The following is a 24,959-nucleotide window of genomic DNA, read 5'->3' as shown; positions in this document are numbered from 1 at the left end:
CAGATTCACTTGCTGGGAGCTGCATCTGTCAGTAAGCAGGCAGGAGACAGTTAGAACCTAAATCAGGGCCACTGGGGTTGGCGGGTTGCTACACAGTAACAGTAACCAGCTTACTGCCCATCCCACCGGATTCCACAGGCCATTTCTGTGCTCCTGGCGGCTGCTGTCACTTGCAGATTTCTGATATCTCCCAAACCTTTCTCAAGAGGCTCCTCCATGTGGATGGGAAGGATGGTGGGAGGTTTCTGAGTGCTAGGGTCCCACCTCAGGCCCTCCAGGTGCAAACTGGGTCACATCTCCCTTTCCTCCAGACCCCAATGGCTTCTCATAACCTTGAGAATAAAACTCAAACTCTTTACCTTGACCTACAAGTAGGGTGACCTGTTATCCCAACATTATTATTAGTAGCACCCCTTTCGGTCTCAAATGTGTCTTAGTCTGGATGATAAATTATGTGGTCACCTTATCAAGCAGTAGGCTCTGCACGTTCCCTGTCTTTGTCCCCAGGCTCCTCTCCTCCGCTCCCTCTGGCTCACACACCTCCCTCCAGCCAGGCAGAGGGTTCACTGAAGGGGCCAATGCCTCAGGACCCCACCGGGAACACACTGTCCCTGCTCCCTCTCTAGCCTAGTTCTACTCAGCTCTCAGGTCTCATTTCAGTGTTCCTTTTTCAGAGGTGTCTTCCTTTACTTATCCCCCAGGAACCTTAATTCTATTATACCAATGCTGTTATTTTTCTTTATTGATAGAATCATCCATTTGAATGACATGTTTGTTTAATATCTGTTTCCTCACTAGACTGTAAGCAGAGACCCCTGCATCTCCAAACCCTAGCAGAGGCTGTTGACCCACAACTGTCAAATGAATGAATGAATGAATGAATGAATACATGATGTTTCTCCCAAATGCATACCTCCACCAGGTTCACTGCGATCGTCTGCAGTGAGAAGTAATTCTGGCACAACTGGAGCTTCCCAGCAACATAACACATCACTCTGAGCTGCCCGTCACAGGAGGAGCTTAAACAAAGGCCATCATAGAGTGAGAGATACTGCACTGTAAGGCTTTCCCTGCACCTGGTTCTCATACCCCCTCAGGCAGGATATCAGCCAGATTGCCGCCAACTCCACAGCGCTATCTACAATGCCTCAGTGAACATGTCCATGCCCCTTATGGATCTGTGAGAAAATTTCCCTGGAATACAGATTTCTCAGGTCATTAGGGATTTTTTACCTAATATACTTAATTGGATTAAATCCCCCCCACCCCTTTTCTTGGTCTGTACAAGTTCTAGAATTTTAGGGCCAATTATCTGTCCTGACAAGTGGGGCCTTAAACCAAATTTAATTTGATTTTAAAAATACACCTTTCTTCTATTCCAAGTATCACGGAAACTTTGCCACCTGCTATGGACACAGCTTTATGTGCTACTGTCCACCCTTAGAAAAAAAGGCCTCAGAATGAGCTGGATGCTGTGGAGGTGGCCTGGGCAATGTCAGCCCTTGCTTACCTCCTGGCATGAGTGACAAGAGCAAAAGAGGAAAAGCAGAGAGTTCTGGGAAAGGCCGGATGGCCTGGAAGTGTGATGGTACTGGCTCTCCTGGAGGCCCATGGAAAAATTCACAGTGCAAAACACCAGGTCGTGCTCCTCCAAGGCCTGGCCTGGGCTGGGCTGATAGCAACAACCAGACCCATCCTATGCCCAGAGAGACCAGCACTCGAGCCAGGAACCACAGAAGGGTCAGCCTGGGGCCTATGGGATTTCTGTGTAAGGGAAAGGAGAGACAGGGCCCCTAGATCAGCCCCAGCTGACTCAACACAGGAAAACCATTCTGCTCCCCACCCCGTCTTCCCAACCTGACTACAAAAGGCAACGTCTGCTGACCTCATCTTCAGGCTGTACCCAGGCCAGCGCAGGCCTAATGGACTCTGGTGTGGGACATCCAGAAATTTGGCAGAGTGATTGTATGAGCAGCCTGGAGTCTCACCTGAGCAGACAAAAGGAGGGACCCTGTTCCAGGGGGCCAGCCACAGACAGCTTCCCAGACTCCAGCAGAATGCATTCAGACGTGCAGACAGACGTGCAGACAGACGTGCAGTCAGGGATAGCAGATACATAGCTACGGGCACAGAGATGCTCACCCTTTCATATAAACTGACCCTTCTTCTTCCAGCCAACCCCATAACACACCTCAGACTCCTCCAGAACTGCTAGCCTCCCGGTTTGACGGCACTATTGCTGAAAGCCAAAGGGCACTGAGCGCCCTCCACTTCCAGCCAAGATAGAACAACAGGGAATGGATTTACCCTCCCACGTGAAACAACTAAAACACTGTACAAAGTATATGAGACAATTTTCGAGCCACTGAACATACAGCAACCGAGATGGGAAATCAGCGAGGTGAGCCATGCACTTTCCCCAAATTACTGCCTTGAGAGAGCTTCCAGGATACCACAAAGGGAGGAGGAATCCCAGACAGAGCTTAGTTAATATGATGAGTTAAGGAGATGGAGCTAAGATGGTCTCTGAGGAAACCCGGGCACCTGGCGTTTGCAGGATAGAGCCCTGGAGAGGAGAGGGTTGCACAGAGAGCAACCCAAGAGATGAGCACCTCCCCCTCAGGTACTCAGCAGAGTACTGAGCAGTGCATGGTGTATAAGGATGCTACCCGAGGCCAGGGAAAGAACTACCAGAAAAGATTAGAAGGCCAAGAATATTTTTGGTTTCCAATAGGCATTGGGTACTTAGACGGGTCTAGTCTCAGCAGTGAGACAAGATTAGCCCTAGATTAACACTACTCTGGTTCTACCTATCAAATCTTAAAAGCAAGACTCAGAATGATCAAACTGTTTCCAAGTAACATAATGGCATCTAGAACAAAGCTCAAGAAGACTTATAAGAACACAAAGCACGCGAGAAACTAAAATTCAAAATGTCTGGCATCGGGCTTCCCTGGTGGCGCAGTGGTTGAGAGTCCGCCTGCCAATGCAGGGAACACGGGTTCGTGCCCCGGTCCGGGAAGGTCCCACATGCCGCGGAGCGCCTGGGCCCATGAGCCATGGCCGCTGGGCCTGCGCGTCCGGAGCCTCTGCTCCGCAACTGGAGAGGCCACAACAGTGAGAGGCCCGCGTACCGCAAAAAAAAAAAAAAAAAAAGTCTGGCATCCATCAAAAGTTACCACACATGCAAAAAAGTAGGAAGTGCAACCGATGAAGATAAAAATCAATCAGTAAAACCTGGAAATGATGCAGATATTAGAAGTAGCAGACAAGAGCACTAAAACAGTTATTATAACTGTATCCATATATTCAAAAGCTAGAGGAAAGAGCAAACATGTTGAGAAGAGACACAGAAGACATAAAAAAAGACCCAAATCAACTCTAGAGAAATAAAATTGAACTAATCATCAATAAACTGTGGAAAAACTCAAGCAGCCTTATATATATATATATATATATATATATATATATATACACACACACACACACATATATATGTATATGTACACATACATACATATAATATATATTATGTGAATATGTATATGAATATTATATGAATATATCCCTAAAGGAAAGGAGAAGGGAAAGAAGAAATAATGGCCAAAATTCTTCATCAACTTACTAAAGCTTACTCAAGAAGAAACAGATATCCTGAATATTCCTATATCTATTATAGATACGTATTGAACTGGCATTTTGTAGTTATAAACTTCCCAGGCACAGAGACTGCACTGGTGAATTCTTTTTTTTTTTTTAAATAGATCTTTATTGGCATATAATTGCTTCACAATACTGTGTTAGTTTCTGTTGTACAACAAAGCGAATCAGCCATATGCATACACATGTGCCCATATCCCCTCCCTCTTGAGCCTCCCTCCCACCCTCCCTATCCCACGTCTCTAGGTCATCACAAAGCACCGAGCTGATCTCCCTGTGCTATGCTGCTGCTTCCCACTAGCTAACTATTTTACTTTCGGTTTCACTGGTGAATTCTATCAAACATTTAAGTAAGAAATAATACCAATTCTACACACTCTTCCAGACAACTGAAGAGGACAGAATACTTCTGAACTCATTCTATGAAGCTAGCATTACTCTGATACCAAAGACATTACTAAAAAAGAAAACGATTGACTAATATCCCTTGTAAAACTTGATACAAAAATTCTTAACAAAATTTTAGCAAATTGGATCCATCAATACGTAAAATATTGATCCATCAATATGTAAAGATAAACCCAGGAAGGATGCAAGGTTGATTTAACATCCAAAAATCAATTAATGTGATACACCACATTAACAGAAAGAAGGGGCTAAAAACCAGTTGATTATCTCAATAGATGCAGAAAAAGAATTTGACAAAATCCAACACCCACTCATGATGAAAATTCTCAAGAAACCAGAAACAGAAGGAAACATCTTTGACTTGATAAAGGGCACTATGGAAAGTTCACAGCCAGCATCATAATTAACGGTGAGAGGCTGAATGCTTTTCCCTTAAGATCAGGAACAAGGTAAGGATGTTAGATTATGTCACTCCAATTCAACATTGTACTAGAGATTCTAGACAATCCAATAAGGCAAGGAAAGATTTCTAAGAAGACATCTTGGAAAAGAAGAAGCAAATTGTCTTTATTTGTATATGACGCGATAATCTATATAGGAAATCCCTTGGAATCTACAAAAACCTACTACAACTAATAGGTAAGTTTACCAATATTACAGGATACAAGATCAATTTCAAAAAAAAATTGTGTTTCTATATACTAGCAATAAACAATTGGAAATTAAAATTGAAAAATATCATTTACAATAGCAGCAAAAATATGAACTACCTAGGGATAAATCTAACAAAAGATGTGTAAGCCCTGTGTACTAGAAACTACAAACCACTACTGAAAGAAAAATAAACAAGATCCAAATAAATATAGAGAAATACCATGTTCATAGGTCAGAGATGGTTAGGATGTCACTTCTCCGCAAATTGATGTACAGAATCAAAGCAATCCCAATCAAAATCCTTGCAGGCTTTTTTCTAGAAATTGACAAGCTGATTCTAAAATCCATATGGAAATACAAAGACTTAGAGTAGCCCAGAAAACTTGGAAAAAGAACAAAGTTGGAGGTCTAACACTACCTGATTTCAAGACCTATTATAAAGCTACAGTTATCAAGATAGTGTGATGGTGACATCAAGGTAGACAAATAAATCAATGGAACAGAAAAAGACCCACAATAAGTGAATAATTAATCTTCAACAAAGATGTAAATGTAACTTAGTGGAGAAAAGATAGTCTTTTCAACAAATGATGCTGAAACAACTGAATATATGTAAAAAATGAAATTCTTTTACATTTTTTTACATATATGTAAAAAATGAAATTCAATCAATACCTCAAACCATGTGCAAAAAATCAGATCAATTAACACCCATCCTTCTGAAACTATTTCAAAAAATTGCAGAGAAAGGAACACTTCCAAACTCATTCCATGAGGTCACCATCACCCTGATACCAAAACCAGACAAAGATACCACAAAAAAAGAACATTACAGGCCAATATCACTGATGAACATAGACGCAAAAATCCTCAACAAAATACTAGCAAACCAAATCCAACAATACATAAAAAGGATCATACACCATGATCAAGGAGGATTTATCCCAGGGATGCAAGGATTTTTCTGTATCTGCAAATCAATCAGTGTGATATATCACATTAACAAATGAAAGAATAAAAACCATATGATCATCTCAATAGGTGCAGAAAAAGCTTTTGATAAAATTCAACATCAATTTATGACAAAAAAAAAAAAACTCTCCAGGCTCTTCCTAGAATAATTCATATGCACACATTTTTCATCTACAGACCTCACATTAAGAGCTTATGTTGGGTGGGATGAATTGGGAAGTTGGGATTGACATATACGCACTATTGATACTATGTATAAAATAGATAATTAATGAGAACCTACTGTATAGCACAGGGAAATCTACTCAATGTTTTGTGGTGACCTAAATGGAAAACAAATCCAAAAAAGAGGGGATATATGTATATGTATAGCTGATTCACTTTGCTGTACACTAGAAACTAACACCACATTGTAAATCAACTATATTTCGATTAAAAAAAAAAAAGAACTTATGTTGGACGCATTAAGGGAATCCATGAAAAAAAAAAAAAAAAAACCTCTCCAGAAAGTGGGCATAGAGGGAACCTACCTCAACATAATAAAGACCATATAGGACAAACCCACAGCTAACATCATACTCAACAGTGAAAAGCTGAAAGCATTTCCTCTAAGTTCAGGAACAAGACAAGGATGTCTACTCTCACCACTATTATTCAACATAGTTTTGGATGTCCTAGCCATAGCAATCAGAGAAGAAAAAGAAATAAAAGGAATACAAATGGAAAAAGAAGAAGTAAGACGGTCACTGTTTGCAGATGACATGATACTATACACAGAAAATCCTAAAGATGTTGCCAGAAAACTACTAGAGTTCATCAGTGAATCTGGTAAAGTTGCAGGATACAAAATTAATATACAGAAATCTGTTGCATTTCTATACACTAACAATGGAAGGTCAGAAAAAGAAATTAAGGAAACAATCCCATTTACCATCACATCAAAAAGAATAAAATACCTAGGAATAAACCTACCTAAGGAGGCAAAAGACCTGTACTCCGAAAACTATAAGACACTGATGAAAGAAATCAAAAGTGACACAAACAAATGGAAAGAGATACCGTGTTATTGGATTGGAAGAATCAATATCGTCAAAATGACTATACTATCCAAAGCAATCTATGGATTTAATCCAGTTCCTATCAAATTACCAATTGTATTCTTCACAGAACTAGAACAAAAAAATTTTTAATTTGTATGGAAACATGAAAGACCCCAAATAGCCAAAGCAATTTTGAGAAAGCAGACCAGAGCTGCAGGAATCAGGCTCCCTGACTGCAGACTATACTACAAAGCTACAGTCATCAAAACAGTATGGTACTGGCACAAAAACAGAAATATAGATCAATGGAACAGGATAGAAAGCCCAGAAATAAAGCCACACACATATGGTCAATTAATCTACAACAAAGGAGAAAAGAATATAACATGGACAAAAGACAGTCTCTTCAATAAGTGCTGCTGGGAAAACTGGATAGCTACATGTAAAAGAATGAAAATAGAACATTCTCTAACACCATAACAAAAATAAACTCAAAATGGATTAAAGACCTAAATGTAAGACTGGATACTATAAAACTCCTAGAGGAAAACATAAGCAGAACACTCTTTGACATAAATAGCAGCATTATCTTTTTGGATCTGTCTCCTAGAGTAATGGAAATGAAAACAAAAATAAACAAATGGGACCTAGTTTAACTTAAAAGCTTTTGCACAGAAAAGGAAACCATACACAAAATGAAAAGACAACCCACAAAATGGGAGAAAATATTTGCAAACAATGCAACTGACAAGAGATTAATCTCCAAAATATACAAACAGCTCATGCAGTTCAATTAAAAAAAAAAAACAATCAAAAAATGGGCAGAAGATCTAAAAAGACATTTCTCCAAAGAAGACATACAGATGGCCAAAAGGCACATGAAAGGATGCTCAACATCACTAATTATCAGAGAAATGCAAATCAAAACTGCAATGAGGTACCACTTCACACCAGTCAGAATGGCCATCATCAGAAAGTCTACAAATAACAAATGCTAGACAGGATGTGGAGAAAAAGGAACACACACACATTGTTGGTGGGAATGTAAATTAGTACAACCACTATGGAGAACAGTATGGAGGTTCTTTTAAAAAATCAAAAATAGAACTACCATATGATTCTGCAATCCTACTCCTAGGCATATATCTGGAGAAAACCATATTTCGAAAAGATACATGCACCCCAATGCTCACTGCAGTGCTATTTACAATAACCAAGACATGGATGCAACCTAAATGTCCTTCGACAGAGGAATGGATAAAGAAGATGTGGTACATATATACAATGGAATATTACACAGCCATAAAAAAGAATGAAATAATGCCATTTGCAGCAACATGGGTGGACCTATAGATTATCATACTAAGTGAAGTAAGCCAGACAAAGACAAATATCATACAATATTGCTTATATGTGGAATCTAAAAAAAGGATACAAGTGAACTTATTTACAAAACAGAAGTAGACTCACAGACATAGAAAACCAACTTGCAGTTACTAATAGGGAAGAAGGGAGAGGGATAAATTAGGAGTTTGGGATTAAAATATACACACTACCATATATAAAATAGATAACTAACAAGGACCTACTGTATAACACAGGGAACTATACTCAATATCTTGTAATGACCTATAATGGAAAAGAATGTAAAAAAAGAATATATATACTTACGTATACGTATGTAAAAAAATTAGATCAAAATAGATCATGACTTACATGTAAAATCTAAAACTATAAAAATTCTAGTGGGGGAGGGCGTCCACGCTGGGCTCACTGCCCACTGACCAGCAGGGCGGAAGCTGTCAGGGAAGGACGTGGAGAGCCACGGTCACCCGCACTCAGGTTCAGCAGTCGCTGCCTCCCACCTCCGGGAGTCGGGACCCAGAGGGAGACAGTCTGACCCTGTCCACCCGTGGATGGATGGCTGCCAAAAAGAAAAAAAAAAAGACATTAACACATCCCCTCACCCAGGCTGGCAGTTCCAGGGGATATTTGCAAAACGTATGGCCTTTTTACTTTCCTTCCTCGTCTCTAACTCCTTTCTGTGCTATAAAAGAAACTGGCATCCAAACCCCGATAAGGTGGTTTATCAGAGACACTAGTCTGCCATCTTCTCGGTCTGCCGGTACTGACTTCTTTTCTCTCTTATTCTCTACCTTGCTAAGGAGAGATGAGAAACTAGGGTTTCCTGTACAGTGTGAATTCCAGAGAATCCTGGAGTTTTCCATAAATACACTCCTCCAAGGCTATCAAGTGATATGTTTTGCTTTCCAGTTTGGTGTGATCGTGATGAAATGCCTACTGTTTTGTTTTATTACATCACCTACTCCATTCCTTCCCTAAAATGTGACAATTAAAAGGTGGAGCCCCAAAGAAAAAAAAAATTCTAGAAATTTTTGTCACTTTGGGTAGGCAAAAATTTCTTAGATATGACATTGAAAGCATATACATAAAGAAAAAAATAATAAATAGGACTTCAACAAAGTTAAATTTTTCTACTCTTCAAAAGATACTGTTAAGAGAATAAAAAGACAAGTCATAGATTGGGAGAAATGTTTACAAATCACATATGATAGAGGTCTTATATCCAGAACATACAAAGAACTCTCAAAACTCAATAAGAAAACAAACAGCCTAATAAAAAAATAATCAGCAAAAGATTTGAACACTTTCCCAAAGAAGTGAAAAATAATGAGAAATGAGAAATAATGGTCAATAGGGAAATGCAAATTAAAACCACAATGAGACACCACTACACACCTATTAAAATAGTTCAAATAAAAAAGATTTGTCATACCAAGTGTTGGTGAGGATATGAAGGAACAGGAACTCTCGTACATTGCTACTAGGAATGTAAATTGGTATGACCACTTTGGAAAACAGTTTGACAGTCTCTTTAGAAAGTTAAATATACACCTAGCATATCCAGCCCACTCCCAGATATCTGCCCAAGAGAAATGAAAGCATAGGTCCATATAAAGACTTGTAGACAAACATTTATAGCAGCTTTATTTGTAATAGTCAAACCTGGAAAATAGTCAAATATCCATCAACAAATGAATGGACAAACAAGTGCTGTGTTAAAAGAACAAAGTACCAAAGAGATATATACCCATGTTCATGGCAGCATTACTCACAATAGCAAAAAGGCAGAAGCAACCCAAGTGTCCATTGATGGATGAATGGATAAAAAAAAATGTGGTATATACATGCAATGGAATATTATTCAGCCTTTAAAAAGGAAGGAAATTCTGATGTGTGCTACAACATGGATAAACACTGGGGACATTATGCTAAGTAAAATAAATCAGTCACACACACACACACACACACACACACACACACAATACTGTATGATTCCATTGATATGAGGTACAAAGAGCTGTCAGATTCACAGAGACAGAGTGTAGAATGGTAGTTGCAGGGGCTGGGGAGACGGGTGAATGGAGAGGTACTGTTTAGTGGGGACTGAGTTTCAGTTTTGCAAGATAAAGAGTTCCGTCGATGGATGGTGGTGATGGTTGCACATCAGTGTGAATGTACTTAACACTATTGAACTGTACACTTAAAAATGACTAAGATGGTAAATTTTATGTGTATTTTACCACAATTAAAATTTAACTTTTTTTTCAGTGCCAAGAAAAGGAAGAGATTCCTTATACCTTGAAAGAATCCTACAAAGCTTCCTGGAGGAAATGTCATTTGAGTTAGACCCAGGAAGGAGAGTAGGATTTACCTAGAAAAGAGGAATTGGCCATCCCAGGCAAAGGACAGCTCAAACAAAGGAAGGGGGGCTGGAGTGGGCTGAAGGGTGTGGGGTCAGAGAGCCAGCAGCCAGGAACCTGGGGTTGGAGGGATGAGGTTGAAAAGTAAGACGGGACCCACCCCACGAGGGCCTCCCAGCCTCTGTTAGAGAAGAGAGACATTTGTAAACATCAGCTCTGAACAAGCCAGACCCACAGCACCATGGCTCCATCAAGACGGCCATTCGGAAGGAAAAGACTTGGGGTCGGCTCTGGCTAGTCGTCGAAAAATAAACATGTCCCTGGACATTCAGGAAACGCTCTGCGAGGCTGTGTCCAGGCAGGGCTGTTTGCTTATTTGTGACTTTCCTGCTTTCCATCACCCTGTCAGCGGCCACCCTGCCCCCATCCTGACCCTGACACCCGGCTGGCCGGGCCTCCGCCATTGGCTTCAGAAGAAAACTGGTCCCTAGGAGGGGAAGGAAGGCAGGAGGGGCAGCAGGAGCGCACGTGTAGGGTCAGCAGTAAGTGTGTGTGTCAGAGTGCATTTGCACACAAACTGGTAGCACTGTGAGTGGCACAATGTGTGTGTGTACATGCATATGTGTCACACCAGAGTAGATGGGGGCCTGGGTGAAGCAGTGTGGACTCTAGGCCCAGATGGGCTGGGTTCAAATCCAACTCAGGCAAGTGACTTAGTCTCTTTGTGCCTCAGTTTCTACATCTGTTAAATGGGAAAAATAATATTACCTACCTTACAAGGTTGTGGTAATGACTGAAACCAATTCATGAGTGAAAAGCACTTGATCAAATGGTGCCAGTACACAGGAAGTACCTAATAAGTGCTAGCAAGTATTATTCAAAAATAGACGTGTGTGTGTGTGTGTGTGTGTGCGCGCGCGCGCGCGCACCAGTGCGTGTCGATATGGGTTCTGAGTATGGAAACGTGTGCAGCTTTGCAGTGAATGGGCATGAGTGCCCTTGAGGGCGCACATGATAGGATTCGGGGAAAAGCAGCCACACCCAGTCAGGGGCTGGTCCCCTGGGTACTGCTTCCCAGCCTGGCCCCCAGCTCTGAAGAGCCTGGAACCAGCCTCCCCATGGAGGCAAGCAAGGCCTTTGGGCAGCTCCCTTCTCCACAGCCCCCTGCCCTGGGGAGCAGCTCCCACGCTGGGCTGCCTTCTTCCTGCCTTGAGCTGCTCAAGCCTCCTTTGTCTTTCCACTTCCTCAGCCTGCAGGAGTGAGGGTATTTTTTTTCTATCAAAGGCCACTGACCCTAAAAAGGAATCAAGCAAGGGTCAGCTACAAAGTCAACTTAATCTGGGGGCTGTTTTTCCTTAAAAATACCGAAGGATCTCAACTCTTCTGCTTTTTAAATCAAGAACAATAAGTAGCACCAATTCTAAAAAGAAAAGTCCTCAACTTTATATTATATGAAATTGCTTTATAAAGGGTAAATCACTTTACAGATGTGAGGAATTCTTCTCTTTTAGAGGCACAGCACAACCCACCAGCGCAGTGAAGGAACTAGTAAGAGGGGGAAGAGAGACAGAGAAGAAAACCCCTGATCCTGGCTGGAGCTGAGAAGTTCAACCGGGATGAGAACTTCAGATCCAGCCTTCAGCGTGAATCTAACCAGTGTTGAGCCAACCACAGCTATCTGTTCTTGAACTGCTCTAACTCTCAAACCTTTAGAGGCTAAATTCTAGATGGAAACAGTGGGCTTTGGAATCAGGCTGGCCTGGATTCAAATCCCAGCTCTGCTGTCACCAATAGGGCCACCACGTTAAACACCATGTGTCGTCAATTGTGTAACCCAGGGACCTACTTACCAGGTTTGTGAGTTGGGTTGTAGTGGGATAAAGGCTGACCCCCAAAAGGATATGTCTATGTCCTTTCTGAGCACCTGAGAGTATTCCCTTATATGGCAAAAGATGCAACTAAGTTAAGGACCTTAAAAAGAGGAGCTTATCCTGTATTATCCAGGTGGGCCCTAAATCCAATGCCGAGTGCCCTTATGAGAGAGCAGCAGAGGGAGATTCGAGACAGACACGAAGAGGTGATGTGAAGATGGAGGCTGAGATTTGGAGATGGAATAGTGATAGTTCTTTCCTCCTAGAATTTTTTTTGAGGATTAAATAATGAAATGACCATACAGCTAGCTGTGGAACTTGGGGATCCTGTCGTAAGATTTGGGGTGGCAATATTAACCCCTCAGTTGTGCCCCAGGAGACACAGAGTGAGCAAGATACAGGATCAGCAACACAGTGAGAATTTTGAGATTTATGTCTGCCTTGGAGGTCTCAAAACCTAATTCTCTGCTGTCCATACCTCCTGGCAACAGTCTAAAGCTACCCAGTTTCCTTGTCTCTAATTGTCCACCAATATCTATTCTCCCTCTTCTTCCTTTTAGTAGCAGCAACTGCTCTCCAGCTAGAGACTTCATTTCCCAGACTCCCTTGCAGCAAAGCCTGACCCTCTAAGTTCTGGCCAATGGGAAGGGACAGGAACTGATGTGTGTCCTCAGAAGGAAGCTGCTTGCCCCTCCTCCTTCTTCCCATCCTGAAATCTACAAGGTAGATTGGTAGAGTCTCTTTCACAGCCAGGCAGATGAGGACAACTTCTAGACATATGCTGTCTGACCCTGGAGCCATTAGCCACATGAGCCTAAAGTAATTTAAATTTATTAAGATAAAATAAAATTTAAAGCTCAGTTCCTCAGACGCTCTAATCACGTTCAAGTGTTCAATATACACATGTGGCCAGTAGCTACTGTACTGGACAGCACAGGAAAAGAACATCTCCATCATCACCAAAAATTCTACTGGACAGCACTGTCATGGAGGATACAGAGCAACAAGACAGAAGGAACCTGGACCCTTGGACAACTCTGAGGAGCAGAGTCACCCTGCAGCCTCCCCTGCTCCAACTGCCTATCATCTTACATTTTTACAAGAGAGAAATAAATGCTCTATCTTTATCTGTCACTACAGGCAAACCAACATCCTAATACATACTTCTTAAAAAATCAATCCTTTTTCTATTTAAGTCAGTAGAGATAGTTTCTGTTGCTTGCAACCAAGAATGTTGACTGTTGCCAAAATGAGTAAAATAAGAAATGTAAAAGAGGGGCTGTTGATGTGGTCTGGGGGAGCACTGAGGGCTTTCTTGAGAAAGTGCTATTTACGCTGAGACCTCGGCCACTTGCTCTGTCCGCACTAATGGGACCAGATTGAGCTCTTTGAGTCATGCAGTGCCCAAGCCAAAATGGTACACAGGATGTAAGAGAGGATGCTCCTCTCCACAAACGTACCTAGGTTTATTCACCCACAGGAAATGGCTGATCCCCATTCTGAGGCAGGGAATGGACAAGATGAGCCATATCATATCAGCCAGCAAGGACTCTTCAAAGACCACTAGGGTGGCGTCAAAAGGACTCGGGAACCAACTGAAGTGTTCCCATTGGACAAAGATGGGACAAGTAAGACATCAATAATAAAACTAACTGCAGTGGATTGAAATTCACCAAATATATTTAAATCTATGAGTTCATAATGATACTGAAAGCAAACAAACAAACAAACTCAGGAGGATGATAGGAAACTAACTCATTCTTTTAAAGACTGGTAGATAAAAGGATAAATCCAGCTTTATCCTGCCTTTCCTATATGAATTGTACCACTGGGAAACCAAATAGTAGATGAGGAGAAGTTTCTCTTTGCAACAAATGCAGAAGGAATAATGATAGTTTTTGCAGCCCCTTATGAATTTATGGATCTAGACATTGAGTATCACAAAAAGAAAGACAACCAGACACTATGTGTCTCCTGATGGAATAACACACCATCACCGACATAGCCTTGCCAAAAACAGAAAAAAACAAACAAACAAAAAAACTGAACCTGATCAAACCTCGAGACCCAACTTTCAGTTTACAGGAAATTCAGAGTCCAGAGGAGCTTGCTAAACATATAGTTGGAAAATTCAGCCTGTGAGAAACTTTTCTGAACAAAAATCCAGTTTCTTCAACAAACCAACTTCAAGGAAAAAAAAAAAAAAGAGGAGGAACTTACGGATTAAAAAAAGACTCAGATGGGGCTTCCCTGCTGGCACAGTGGTTGGGAGTCCGCCTGCGAATGCAGGGGCCACAGGTTCGAGCCCTGGTCCGGGAAGATCCCACATGCCGTGGAGCAACTAAGCCCGTGCACCACAACTATTTATCTTGCGCTCTAGAGCCCATGAGCCACAACTACTGAGCCCACATGCCACAACTACTGAAGGCCGCGCGCCTAGAGCCCATGCTTCTCAACAAGAGAAGCCACTGCAATGAGAAACCCACGCACTGCAACAAAGAGTAGCCCCCACTCGCTGCAACTAGAGAAAGCCTGTGCACAGCAACCAAGACCCAACACAGCCATAAATAAATAAATAAATAAATAAATAAATTGATTTATTTTAAAATATATATATATCAACTAATCACAATGTGTGGCCTTATTTAGATCCTGACTCAGACAAACTAAAACTTTTAAAAATAAGACATTAATGGAGCATTTGGAAATCTGGATAATAACTGGATATTTGATGATCTTAAGGAATTACTATTCATTCTTTTAGGTATAATAATGTTATTTTCAGATGAAATACGATGTGTGGGATTTGCTTCAATATAAGCTGGAAAGGGCAGAAGTGAACGGGGATGTGAATGAAAAAAAAATGGCCATGAGTTGATAATTGTTGATGTCGGATGATGGGTACGCAGGAGTTCATTATACTATTCTCTTTTGGGATATTTAAAACGTTCCATTTGACATTTTCTTAATGAATCCTTTGGTATCATCATCTGTTTGAAATTTTCTAAAAGTATATTAAAAAAAATAATTTGCTACACACAAAATCCCAGGACACAAACCAGAACAACTGGACGGAGGCAGATTTTCATCTCTGCTGCCTTCTCTGCCCCACGCAGAGCCACCAGCCAAACCACCGGTCCCAAGCCTGTCCCATGATGATTTTTATCTCAGGGACCTCAATAGCCTTCCCTGCCACTGGGTCTTTTTGGTGTTGTTTTAATAATTACTTTACTGAGATACAACTCACACATCCCACAATTCATCCGTTGTAAGTGTTCAATTCAATGGTTTTTGGTCAAGTCACAAAAATGTACAACCGTCACCAAGTTAGTTTCAGAACATTCACAGCATTTCACATACACGTTCCCAAAGCTCTGAATACCGTCAAGTCTTGGTCCTTTCTCTCCCAGAAGGTTTCTGCAACTTTCATGCCAGTTTTCCTGCCATGATGCCAGTTCTCTGTCTCATTTATCCCCCGACACACACACAGTAAGTGTCACGTCACTGGCCGCCCCACCACAGAATGGTGGCCTTCCAAGCCCAGGCTCAGCATGAGAAGAGACCTGGAGGCATGAAGCTGTGAGCACTTGGGGTCAACAGGAGACCCGAAGTCATTCAGAAGTGAAAGAGGAAGCAGAGGATGGAGAAATCCAGGCGGGGCTGAGGAGACTGCACCCGAGTGGACCCCTAGCACTGCACGGGATGCAGGTGCCCCTGCCCAGAAGGAGGGGCGCCTCCCCCTCTGCCCTCCTCCCAGGTGGGAAAGCCATCACCACCCCTTTCCTGTCCTCCCGCCCCACTCCTGAGGCCTGCAAATCACACGAGCCACTAAGCCCGTCCAGTCACACCTTTCAAAGCAGTAGTTTCCTTTATTCAAAGACAAGAGACATTTCCACTGGGAGCAGACAGGCCAGGAGCCCTTTCTCCTTCCTGTCCTCCCTTCCCAGGGAATCAATCTTCTTAAACCTTATTCTCCCAGAGACCATCTGGATGAAAACTGCTCAGGAAATTCAGTCGGGTACTAAGCCCAGTGCTCTCATCCATCTTGCCCTGTCACAGCCCAGCGCTTCGGCCTTAAAGAATCCTTACAGCTCGGGCTGCCATGGGCCTCCTGGCCACAGGAGCAAGCCCTGCCTGCACGCAGAGCCACACCTTCCAGACATCTCAGGAACTGTAAACCACCTTGCAGTTTTCTCCAGCTCTCACCCTCTCTCTGGACCCTTGGTCCCACTCTGCAGTGCCACCCAATTGTAATGTCCAGAGAAGTAAAGTGGTACAGCGGGAAAAGTTCACAGAGGCACAGGGCTGGAAGCTTTCTCTGCTGTGTGACTTTGGCCAAGTGACCTGACCTCTCTGAGTCTCAGTATTCCCATCAGTAAAACTATGGTTAATGACGCCCACCTTGGGGAACTGTGGTAGGGTTCAAATGAGATAATGGACTTTAAAATCACTTTCCTCCTCATTTATTCTGCTCTGGCTTTCTTGCTTTTTCCCAGACTCTCCAACCATCCTCCCACCTCAGGGCCTTTGCCCTTGCTATTCTCTATACCTGGAAAGTCTCTTCCTGAATATCTATATGCATAGCTCACTTCCTTCCGGTCTCAGCTCAAAATGTTACCACAGGGCTTCCCTGGTGGCACAGTGGTTAAGAATCTGCCTGCCAATGCAGGGGACATGGGTTCGAGCCCTGGTCCAGGAGGATCCCACATGCCATGGAGCAATTAATCCCGTGAGCCACACCTACTGAGCCTGCGCCCTAGAGCCCACGAGCCACAACTACGAGCCCGCGTACTACAACTACTGAAGCCCGCACACCTAGAGCCCATGGTCCGCAACAAGAGAAGCCACCACAACGAGAAGCCCACACACTGCAAGGAAGAGTAGCTCCCGCTCACCGCAACTAGAGAAAGCCCCTGCGCCGCAACGGAGACCCAACGCAGCCAAAAATAAATAAATAAATAAAATTACATATTAAAAAAATGTTACCATGTCAGAGAGGCCTTCCTAAACCAGCCTATCTAAAACAGACACCAGGGAAGTGGGTAGGGCGAGGGCGGCCCACAGACCCCCGGCTCATGGTCCTGTTCTCCCCACAGTTCACCATGGATGACGATATTGCTGCACTCCTGATCGACAACGGCTCTGGCATGTGCGAGGCCAGCTTCACGTGCGACGATGCTCCCCGGACTGTCTTCCCCTCCATCGTGGGGGAACCCCGGCACCAGGGCGTGATGGTGGGCATGAGCCAGAAGGACTCCTATGTGGGTGATGAGGCCCAGAGCAAGAGAGGCATCCTGACCCTCAAGTACACCACCGAGCAGGGCATCATCACCAACTGGGAGGACACGGAGAAGATACGGCACCACACCTTCTACAACGAGCTGTGTGTGGCCCCCAAGGAGCACCCCGTGCTGCTGACTGAGGCCCCCCTGAACCCCAGGACCTACCGTGAGAAGATGGCCCAGATCATGTTCAAGACCTTCAACACCCCGGCCATGTACGTGGCCATCCAGGCTGTGCTATCCCTGTACACCTCTGGCCGCACCACTGGCATCGTGATGGACTCCAGTGACAGGGTCACCCACACGGTGCCCATCTACTAGGGGTACGCCCTCCCCCACGCCATCCTGCGACTGGACCTGATTGGCGGGGACCTGATGCACTACCTCATGAAGATCCTCACGGAGCATGGCTACAGCTTCACCAACACGGCCGAGCGGGAAATCGTTCATGACATCAAGGAGAAGTTGTGCTACATCGCCCTGGACTTCAAGCAGGAGATGGCCACCGCGGCTTCCAGCTCCTCCCTGGAGAACAGCTGCGAGCTGCCCGATGGGCAGGTCATCACCATTGGCAATGGGCGGTTCCACTGCCCTGAGGGTCTCTTCCAGCCTTCCTTCCTGGGCATGGAATCCTGTGACATCCACGAAACTACCTTCAATTCCATCATGAAGTGTGACGTCGACATCTGCAAGGACCTCTATGCCAACACGGTGCTGTCTGGCGGGACCACCACATACCCAGGCATCGCCGACAGGATGCAGAAGGAAGTCACCGCCCTGGCTCCCAGCACAATGAAGATCAAGATCACTATTGCCCCTGAGTGCGAGTACTCCGTGTGGATCGGCGGCCCCATCCTGGCCTCGCTGTCCACCTTCCAGCAGATGTGGATCAGCAAGCAGGAGTACACTGAGTCTGGCCCCTCCATCGTCCACCGCAAATGCTTCCAGGTGGACTGTTAGTTGCGTTACACCCTTTTCTTGACAAAACCTAACTCGTGCAGAAAACGAGATGAGACTGGCATGGCTTTATCTGGTGTGGTTTTTTTGGTCTTTTTTGATTTGTGTGTGTGTGTGTGTGTGTGTGTGTGTGTGTGTGCGCTTGACTCAGGATTTAAAAACTGGAACGGTGAAGGTGGCAGCAGTTGGTTGGATGGAGCATCCCCAAAGTTCTACAAGGTAGCCGAGGGCTTTTTGCGGAACGCGGGTCTCTCACTGTTGTGGCCTCTCCCGTTGCGGAGCACAGGCTCCGGACACGCAGGCTCAGCGGCCATGGCTCACGGGCCCAGCCGCTCCGTGCTATGTGGGATCTTCCCGGACCTGGGCATGAACCCCGTGTCCCGTGCATCGGCAAGCGGACTCTCAACCACTGCGCCACCAGGGAAGCCCCCATTAGGCATTTCTATTCTCACTTTACAGAGAAGGAAAGAAGTTCAGAGAGGGTAGTAACCAGCCCAAAGCCACCCAGCTGGGAAGAATCAGATCGAAACTGGACCCAAATCTGCTGGTTGTAAAGCCCTATTTTAACCACCATCTAGAGGATGCACGTAAGCCCCCAGCATGCAGCCAGGCACACAGATTCCCAATTTGTGAATTTTCTTCTCCTTCCTTGAGCTTCAGGTCTAGAGACAGATGAGCCCAGCTATGGGGGCTGAAGGGACAGGAAGCCAGGTGGCCCTTGCGCTGGGCTGAAGCAGCAGCAACAGCCCTCACCTCACTCCCGGCCAAGCACAAGCAGCCCGGGCTGGCTTCCTGCTCCCCACAGTTTGTAAGAAACCCCTTCCGAACACCTCCTCCCCAGCCCGGGCAGGCTGGGGTCATCCCTGCAGAGGAAGTTCAGCCAGGTCAGGCCTACCCCTTTCCCACAGCCCCTCCATGGCTTTTCCACTCACCTCTGGGCTCAGAATCCCCCAAGGCCCCCCACCCAGGGCCTGTGGGGTTACGCTGCCATTGGCGTTGCTCCCTTGATAGGGGACAGCCTAATTCATGTCTGACCCACGCCAATAAATCAGGAAGGGGTGCGGGGGTGGGGACATTCATAAATCTATATCAAACAGCCCCCAAATTATGACAGATGACATGGCAGTCATAAAATTGCACAAGCAAAACTCACCAAGTCATTAATTTCATGGCCGTAGAAAATAAACAGACACATTTTTTCGCGGCCCTAATAAATTTTTAAAAACTCAAAGAATGGTCCATCTGCTTCGAATAATTTTTAATTTCCTATTCTGTCTCATTCCCATTAGCTATTCCACTGAGATATTTGCTAAATTCTTTCATTTACCTCCTCCCATCTGTATTCAATTACCCTATTCCCAAATAGAGTGAGTTTTTGTTTCTCCTAAGCACAGGACAAAATACCCCTGCCTGTACCTTAAAGCAAATGTTATGTGTGTTTTATTATCTGTTAGACCGTACGAGTCATTCTAACTCGATTGCCTGTGCGGAAAGTCTTGGAGAGCAATCTGATTTTGATGTTTTCTGGCTTGGGTGGAAAACACCTGCCCGATTCTCAAAGCTAATCTATTAACGTGGTAAATGCTGTAGCAGATGTTCCTGAGTGAGCGAGGGGCCGTAATGGGCTGTGACCAGACCCAGAGTATCGGGCACAGAGTGGAGATCAGAGGCCAGCAACACCACTGGGGGCCGAGCTGTCACATTTTCCGGCCGGCCCCCAGGCTCTGGCTGCCTGGTGACTCCCCACCGCCTCCCAGGGCTCTCAGCAGCCACTTGAGATGGAAGGACATTTCAAGGTCATCTGGTCCACCCCCAGCAGGCCCGTGTTTTTTTTTTTTTTTTTTTTTAGGCCTGTGTTTTTTATAGGAGGAAGACTGAGGCCCAGAGAGGAGGTGTGATTGCCCAAAGTCACACAGCATACTGAAAAAGGAGAACATCCTTAGCGTCTCTAGTGGGTGCAAGGAGCTGATAAGGGAAGAGGAGGGGAATTCTGTGAGCAACTTTCCCACCAGTGCCTTCCACCTGGGGAAACAACATCACTTAGGTCTTTTCTGTCTATCAGTCTTCGCAAGTCATCTTTCCTCATCCTGCAGGAGCAGTGACAGATGCAGAGAGTAGGAAGTGAGCTGAGGGGCTAAAGCCTTGCTCGGGGGTGGGTTGGTTTCAACACAGTGATGCAGTGGAACCTGCAAAGCCCCAGGAACGTGGAAGTCCAGGCCAAGCTGCAGATCTGGGAAGGAGCTGGGGTCTCCAAAGCCTCACACAGCATAATCCAGGTAGCCGCACTATGGGGGCCCACATCCCTGCAGCCCTCATTATTTCCACGCATGCTGGTGGCTTCTTACTATGGGTAGTTTCTCTGCTGCCTGAGAGCTTTCTCTGGCCTAGGATTCGGGAGACCCTCAGGACAGGCCAGAAGTGCAGGGATTTGACACCTTCAGAAGCAGCCTTAACGATGATTGGGAGTTGGTGTATATATCCCCCCCACCTTCTCCCCTCTTGGATGGGACAATTCTGAGACAAACCTATACCAGTGATTCTCAACCAGGTACAATTTTGCACCCCCAGGGGACATGGAGCAATATCTGGAGACATTTTGGTTGGATGGTTGCTACTGGCATCTGGTAGAGGCCAGGAGGCTGCTAAACATCCAACAACACCCAGGACAGCACCCCACAACCAATAATTATTCAGTCCAAAATGTCAATAGTACTGAGGTTGAGAAACTCTGTTCTCTACGCTCTCACAGAGGTCCTCAATGGGATTGAGCCCCAGATGCCCATAGCAATGACCTGCTCATTTAGACACACACTCCTGACTTCTCTCCCCTCCTTGGACCCCTTCCTCACTCCCCTTCCAGAACTTCCTGAGACCACCTCCCACAAAACTACTTTCACGCGAATCCTCACCTCAAGGTCTGCTTCTTGGGGGACCCAACCTAAGATCATCCATTACTACAGTCATGAGGACAACCTTGGAAAGGTCTTGAAGAGTTGGGTTCCTATTTCAGTCATTTACACACTTACTGCACACATTCAGTCCCAGGGATACCCACACTGAACGTAGCTTCTTGAGGACATGTACATGGGGGCACACCAGACCAGCTTGGTCAGGATCGTCCTTTGGCCTTACTCTCGTGGACCAGCTGATTGGAGATACGCTCACTTCGCAAAGAGATGTGAGACTTGAATACAGATTCAATGCAATCCCTGTCAGAATCCCAGCTACTTCTTTGTAAAACTGGCAGGCTGATTCTAAAATTTACATGGAATTACAAGGGACCAGGAATAGCCAAAACAATCTTGAAAAAGAAGAATGAAGTAGGACGACTCATACTTCCTGATTTCAAAATTTGCTACAAAGCAACAGTAATCAAGATAGTGTGGTACTGGCACTAGGATAGATATATAGATCAGTGAACTAAAATTGAAAGTACAGATATACCCATATATCTATGGTCAACTGACTTTTGACAAGGGTGTAAAGACTATTCAATGGAGAAAAGATAGTCTTTTCAACAAATGATGCCAGGACAACTGGATATCCACATGCAAAAGAATGAAGTTGAACCCTACCTCACACCATACACAAAAATTAACTCAAAATGGATCAAAGACCTAAATGTAAGAGTTAAAACTATAAAACTCTTACAAGAAAACATAGGGTTAAATCTTCGTGATCTTGGATTTGGCAAAGTATTCTTAGATATGACCCTAAAAGCATGAGAAAAAAGAGAAAAAAAAAATGATAAATTGAACTTAAAATTGAAAACTTTGGTGCTTCTATGGACACCATCAATAAAGTGAAAAGACAACCCACAGAATGGGAAAAAAATATTTTCAAGTCATATATCTGATAAGGGACTTACATTATTAGGTATCCATGAATTTAGAACTACTATTTTCTCCTGGTAAATTTAAATTTCATACATTGACCCTCTATATCTCTAATGATGCCTTTTTGCCTTAAATTCTATTTTGTGTGATAGTGATATAACTATGCTAATTTTCTTTTGGTTAGCATTTTTCTGATTTTTTTTCACTGTTTTACTTACAATTTTTTATCGCTTTTAGACGTGTCTCATGTAAGCAGCATTTGGCTATTCTTTTTTCAATCCAATCTGAGAGTATATAATTTTAACTGGAGAGTTCAGTCTATTTATATTTATAGAGCTTACAAATATATTTGACTTTATTTCTAGGATCTTGTTTTTGTTTTGTTTTTATTTTAATTTGTCCTGCTTCCTAAGGATTTATTTTCATCTTCTTTGTTGCATTGTTTTGAAGTTTTTTACTCATCCCATTTCTCCCCCTTCTACTGTGTAGAGGATAGGCATTCTATTATTTTTTTTTTTATTGGTGACTTAGTATTTTGAAATTATTACCTAACTTAACTTAGTCTAAAGTTAATCAATATCTTACCCTTCTCCTGAACAATGCAAACTGCTTTGAAAGCTTTAATTCCATTTATTATACTTATGGTCCAGGATTTTAGTTCCATCTCCTGTTTAACCCCACAGAATAGACATTGTTTTGGACAATCAGTGTGTTTGTTTAGATTTACCCATATTTTTATTATTTTCTCAATTCATCATCACTTCTGGTATCTGAGACGTTTTTCCTCAGATCATTTTTCTTCTCAAGCTCATTCTTCAGAAACTCCTTGAATGGGGGTCTGTTGTTTATAAATTCTCTCAGTTATAGTAAACGGACATACCTTTTATTGAGTTTCATTTTATTGTGCTTCATTACTGTGTTTTTTTTTTACAAATTGAAGGTTTGTGTCAACCCTGCATCAAGCAAGTCTATGTGTGCCATTTTTCCAACAGCATTTGCTCACTTCATTGCTCTGTGTCACATTTTGGTAATTCTCACAATATTTTAAACTTTTTCACTATTATTATATTTGCTATGGTTATCTGTGATCAGTGATCTCTGATGTTACTACTACAACACATTGGAAGGCTCAGAAGATGGTTAGCATTTTTTAGCAATAAATATTTTTAAATTAATAAATTTAATAAATTATGTACACTTTTTTGACATAATGCTATTACACACTTAACAGAACATAGTATAGTGTAAACTTTTTTTTTTTTTTTTTTTTTGGCCACGACACGCAGCTTGTGGGATCTTAGTTGCCCAACCAGGGATTGAACCTGGGCCCTCATCAGTGAAAGTGCCGAGCCCTAACCACTGGACCACCAGGGAATTCCCAAAACATAACTTTTATATGCACTGGGAAACAAAAATCTTTCTGTGACTTTCTTTAATGCAATATTCGCTTTATCGTAGTGGCCTGGAACTGAACCTGCAACATCTCCAAGGTATGCCTGTAAGTGAAAATGTCCTTATTTCTACCCTTATTCTTATTTTTTGCATTTTTATTGAGATATGATTCACATACTATAAAATTCACCCTTTGAAAGTGTACAATTCAGTGGTTTTAGTGTACTTATAAAATTTAACAAACATCGCCACCATCTAATTCCAGAACTTATCATCACCCAAAAAGAAAGCCCATGCCCGTTACCTGTCACTCCACATTCCCCTCCAGCCTCTGGCAACCACGAATCTACCTTCTGTCTCTATCGATATGCCTATGTTTTCAAGGTTCATCCATGTTGTTGCATGGATCAGAACTTCATTCCTTTTCATGGCAAGTAACACTCTACTGTATGGATATACCACATTTTGTTTATCCATTCATAAGTTGGTGGATATTTAGGTTGTTTCCACTTTTTCACTATTATAAATAATGCTGCAATAAACATTTGTGTACAAGTTTTTGTATGAATATACGTTTTCAATTTTCTTTAGCACATACTTAGGATCTACATTTATCCTTAAAAGATAAATTATCTTTTAAGAAATTATTTCAGTCTTATTAGGGGCTGGGGTATACAGTCCCTAGTTGGTGTGAATTTTAAAAGCCCTTTAAAGTCATCATTATTCTGTTTTTCATTGTTACTATTCATACTATTATAACTAGTCACCATTAGTCTAATTTCTTCTAATTAGAGAAGTTGTGAACAACGAAGTTTTTTCCTGTTGGGTATTTTTAAGATCTTCTACTTCTCTTTTTTTTTTTTTTTTCTATTTGTCTTTGATATTCTTTAATTTGATTATGACGTATCTGTGTATGGACTTCTTTTTATTTACCCTTTTTGGGATTCACTGGAATTCCTGAATCTGAAGATTCATATTTTTTAATAATCATAGAAAATTCTCAGCTGCTATCTCTTTGAATAATACCTCTCCCATTATTCCTATAATCACTTTCCAAATATCTGATTAGACATATATTAGAGCTTTTCACTGCACTCTCCATGTCTCTTAACCTCTTCTTCATAGTTTCATTTTTCTTTCTGTACTGCATTATGTATAATTT

At 43.0% G+C, this 24,959-nt stretch overlaps 1 pseudogene; it reads left to right on the top strand.

Moving 5' to 3' along the window:
* The first annotated feature begins 17,390 nt into the window (after positions 1-17,390).
* LOC101277920 (actin, cytoplasmic 1-like) lies at positions 17,391-18,626 on the top strand (annotated as a pseudogene).
* The last annotated feature ends 6,333 nt before the right edge of the window (positions 18,627-24,959 follow it).

Source organism: Orcinus orca, chromosome 14 (genome assembly GCF_937001465.1).
Source record: "Orcinus orca chromosome 14, mOrcOrc1.1, whole genome shotgun sequence".
Taxonomy (NCBI): domain Eukaryota; kingdom Metazoa; phylum Chordata; class Mammalia; order Artiodactyla; family Delphinidae; genus Orcinus; species Orcinus orca.
Note: the sequence above shows the minus strand (reverse complement) of the source record. Positions and strands in the feature narration are given on the sequence as shown.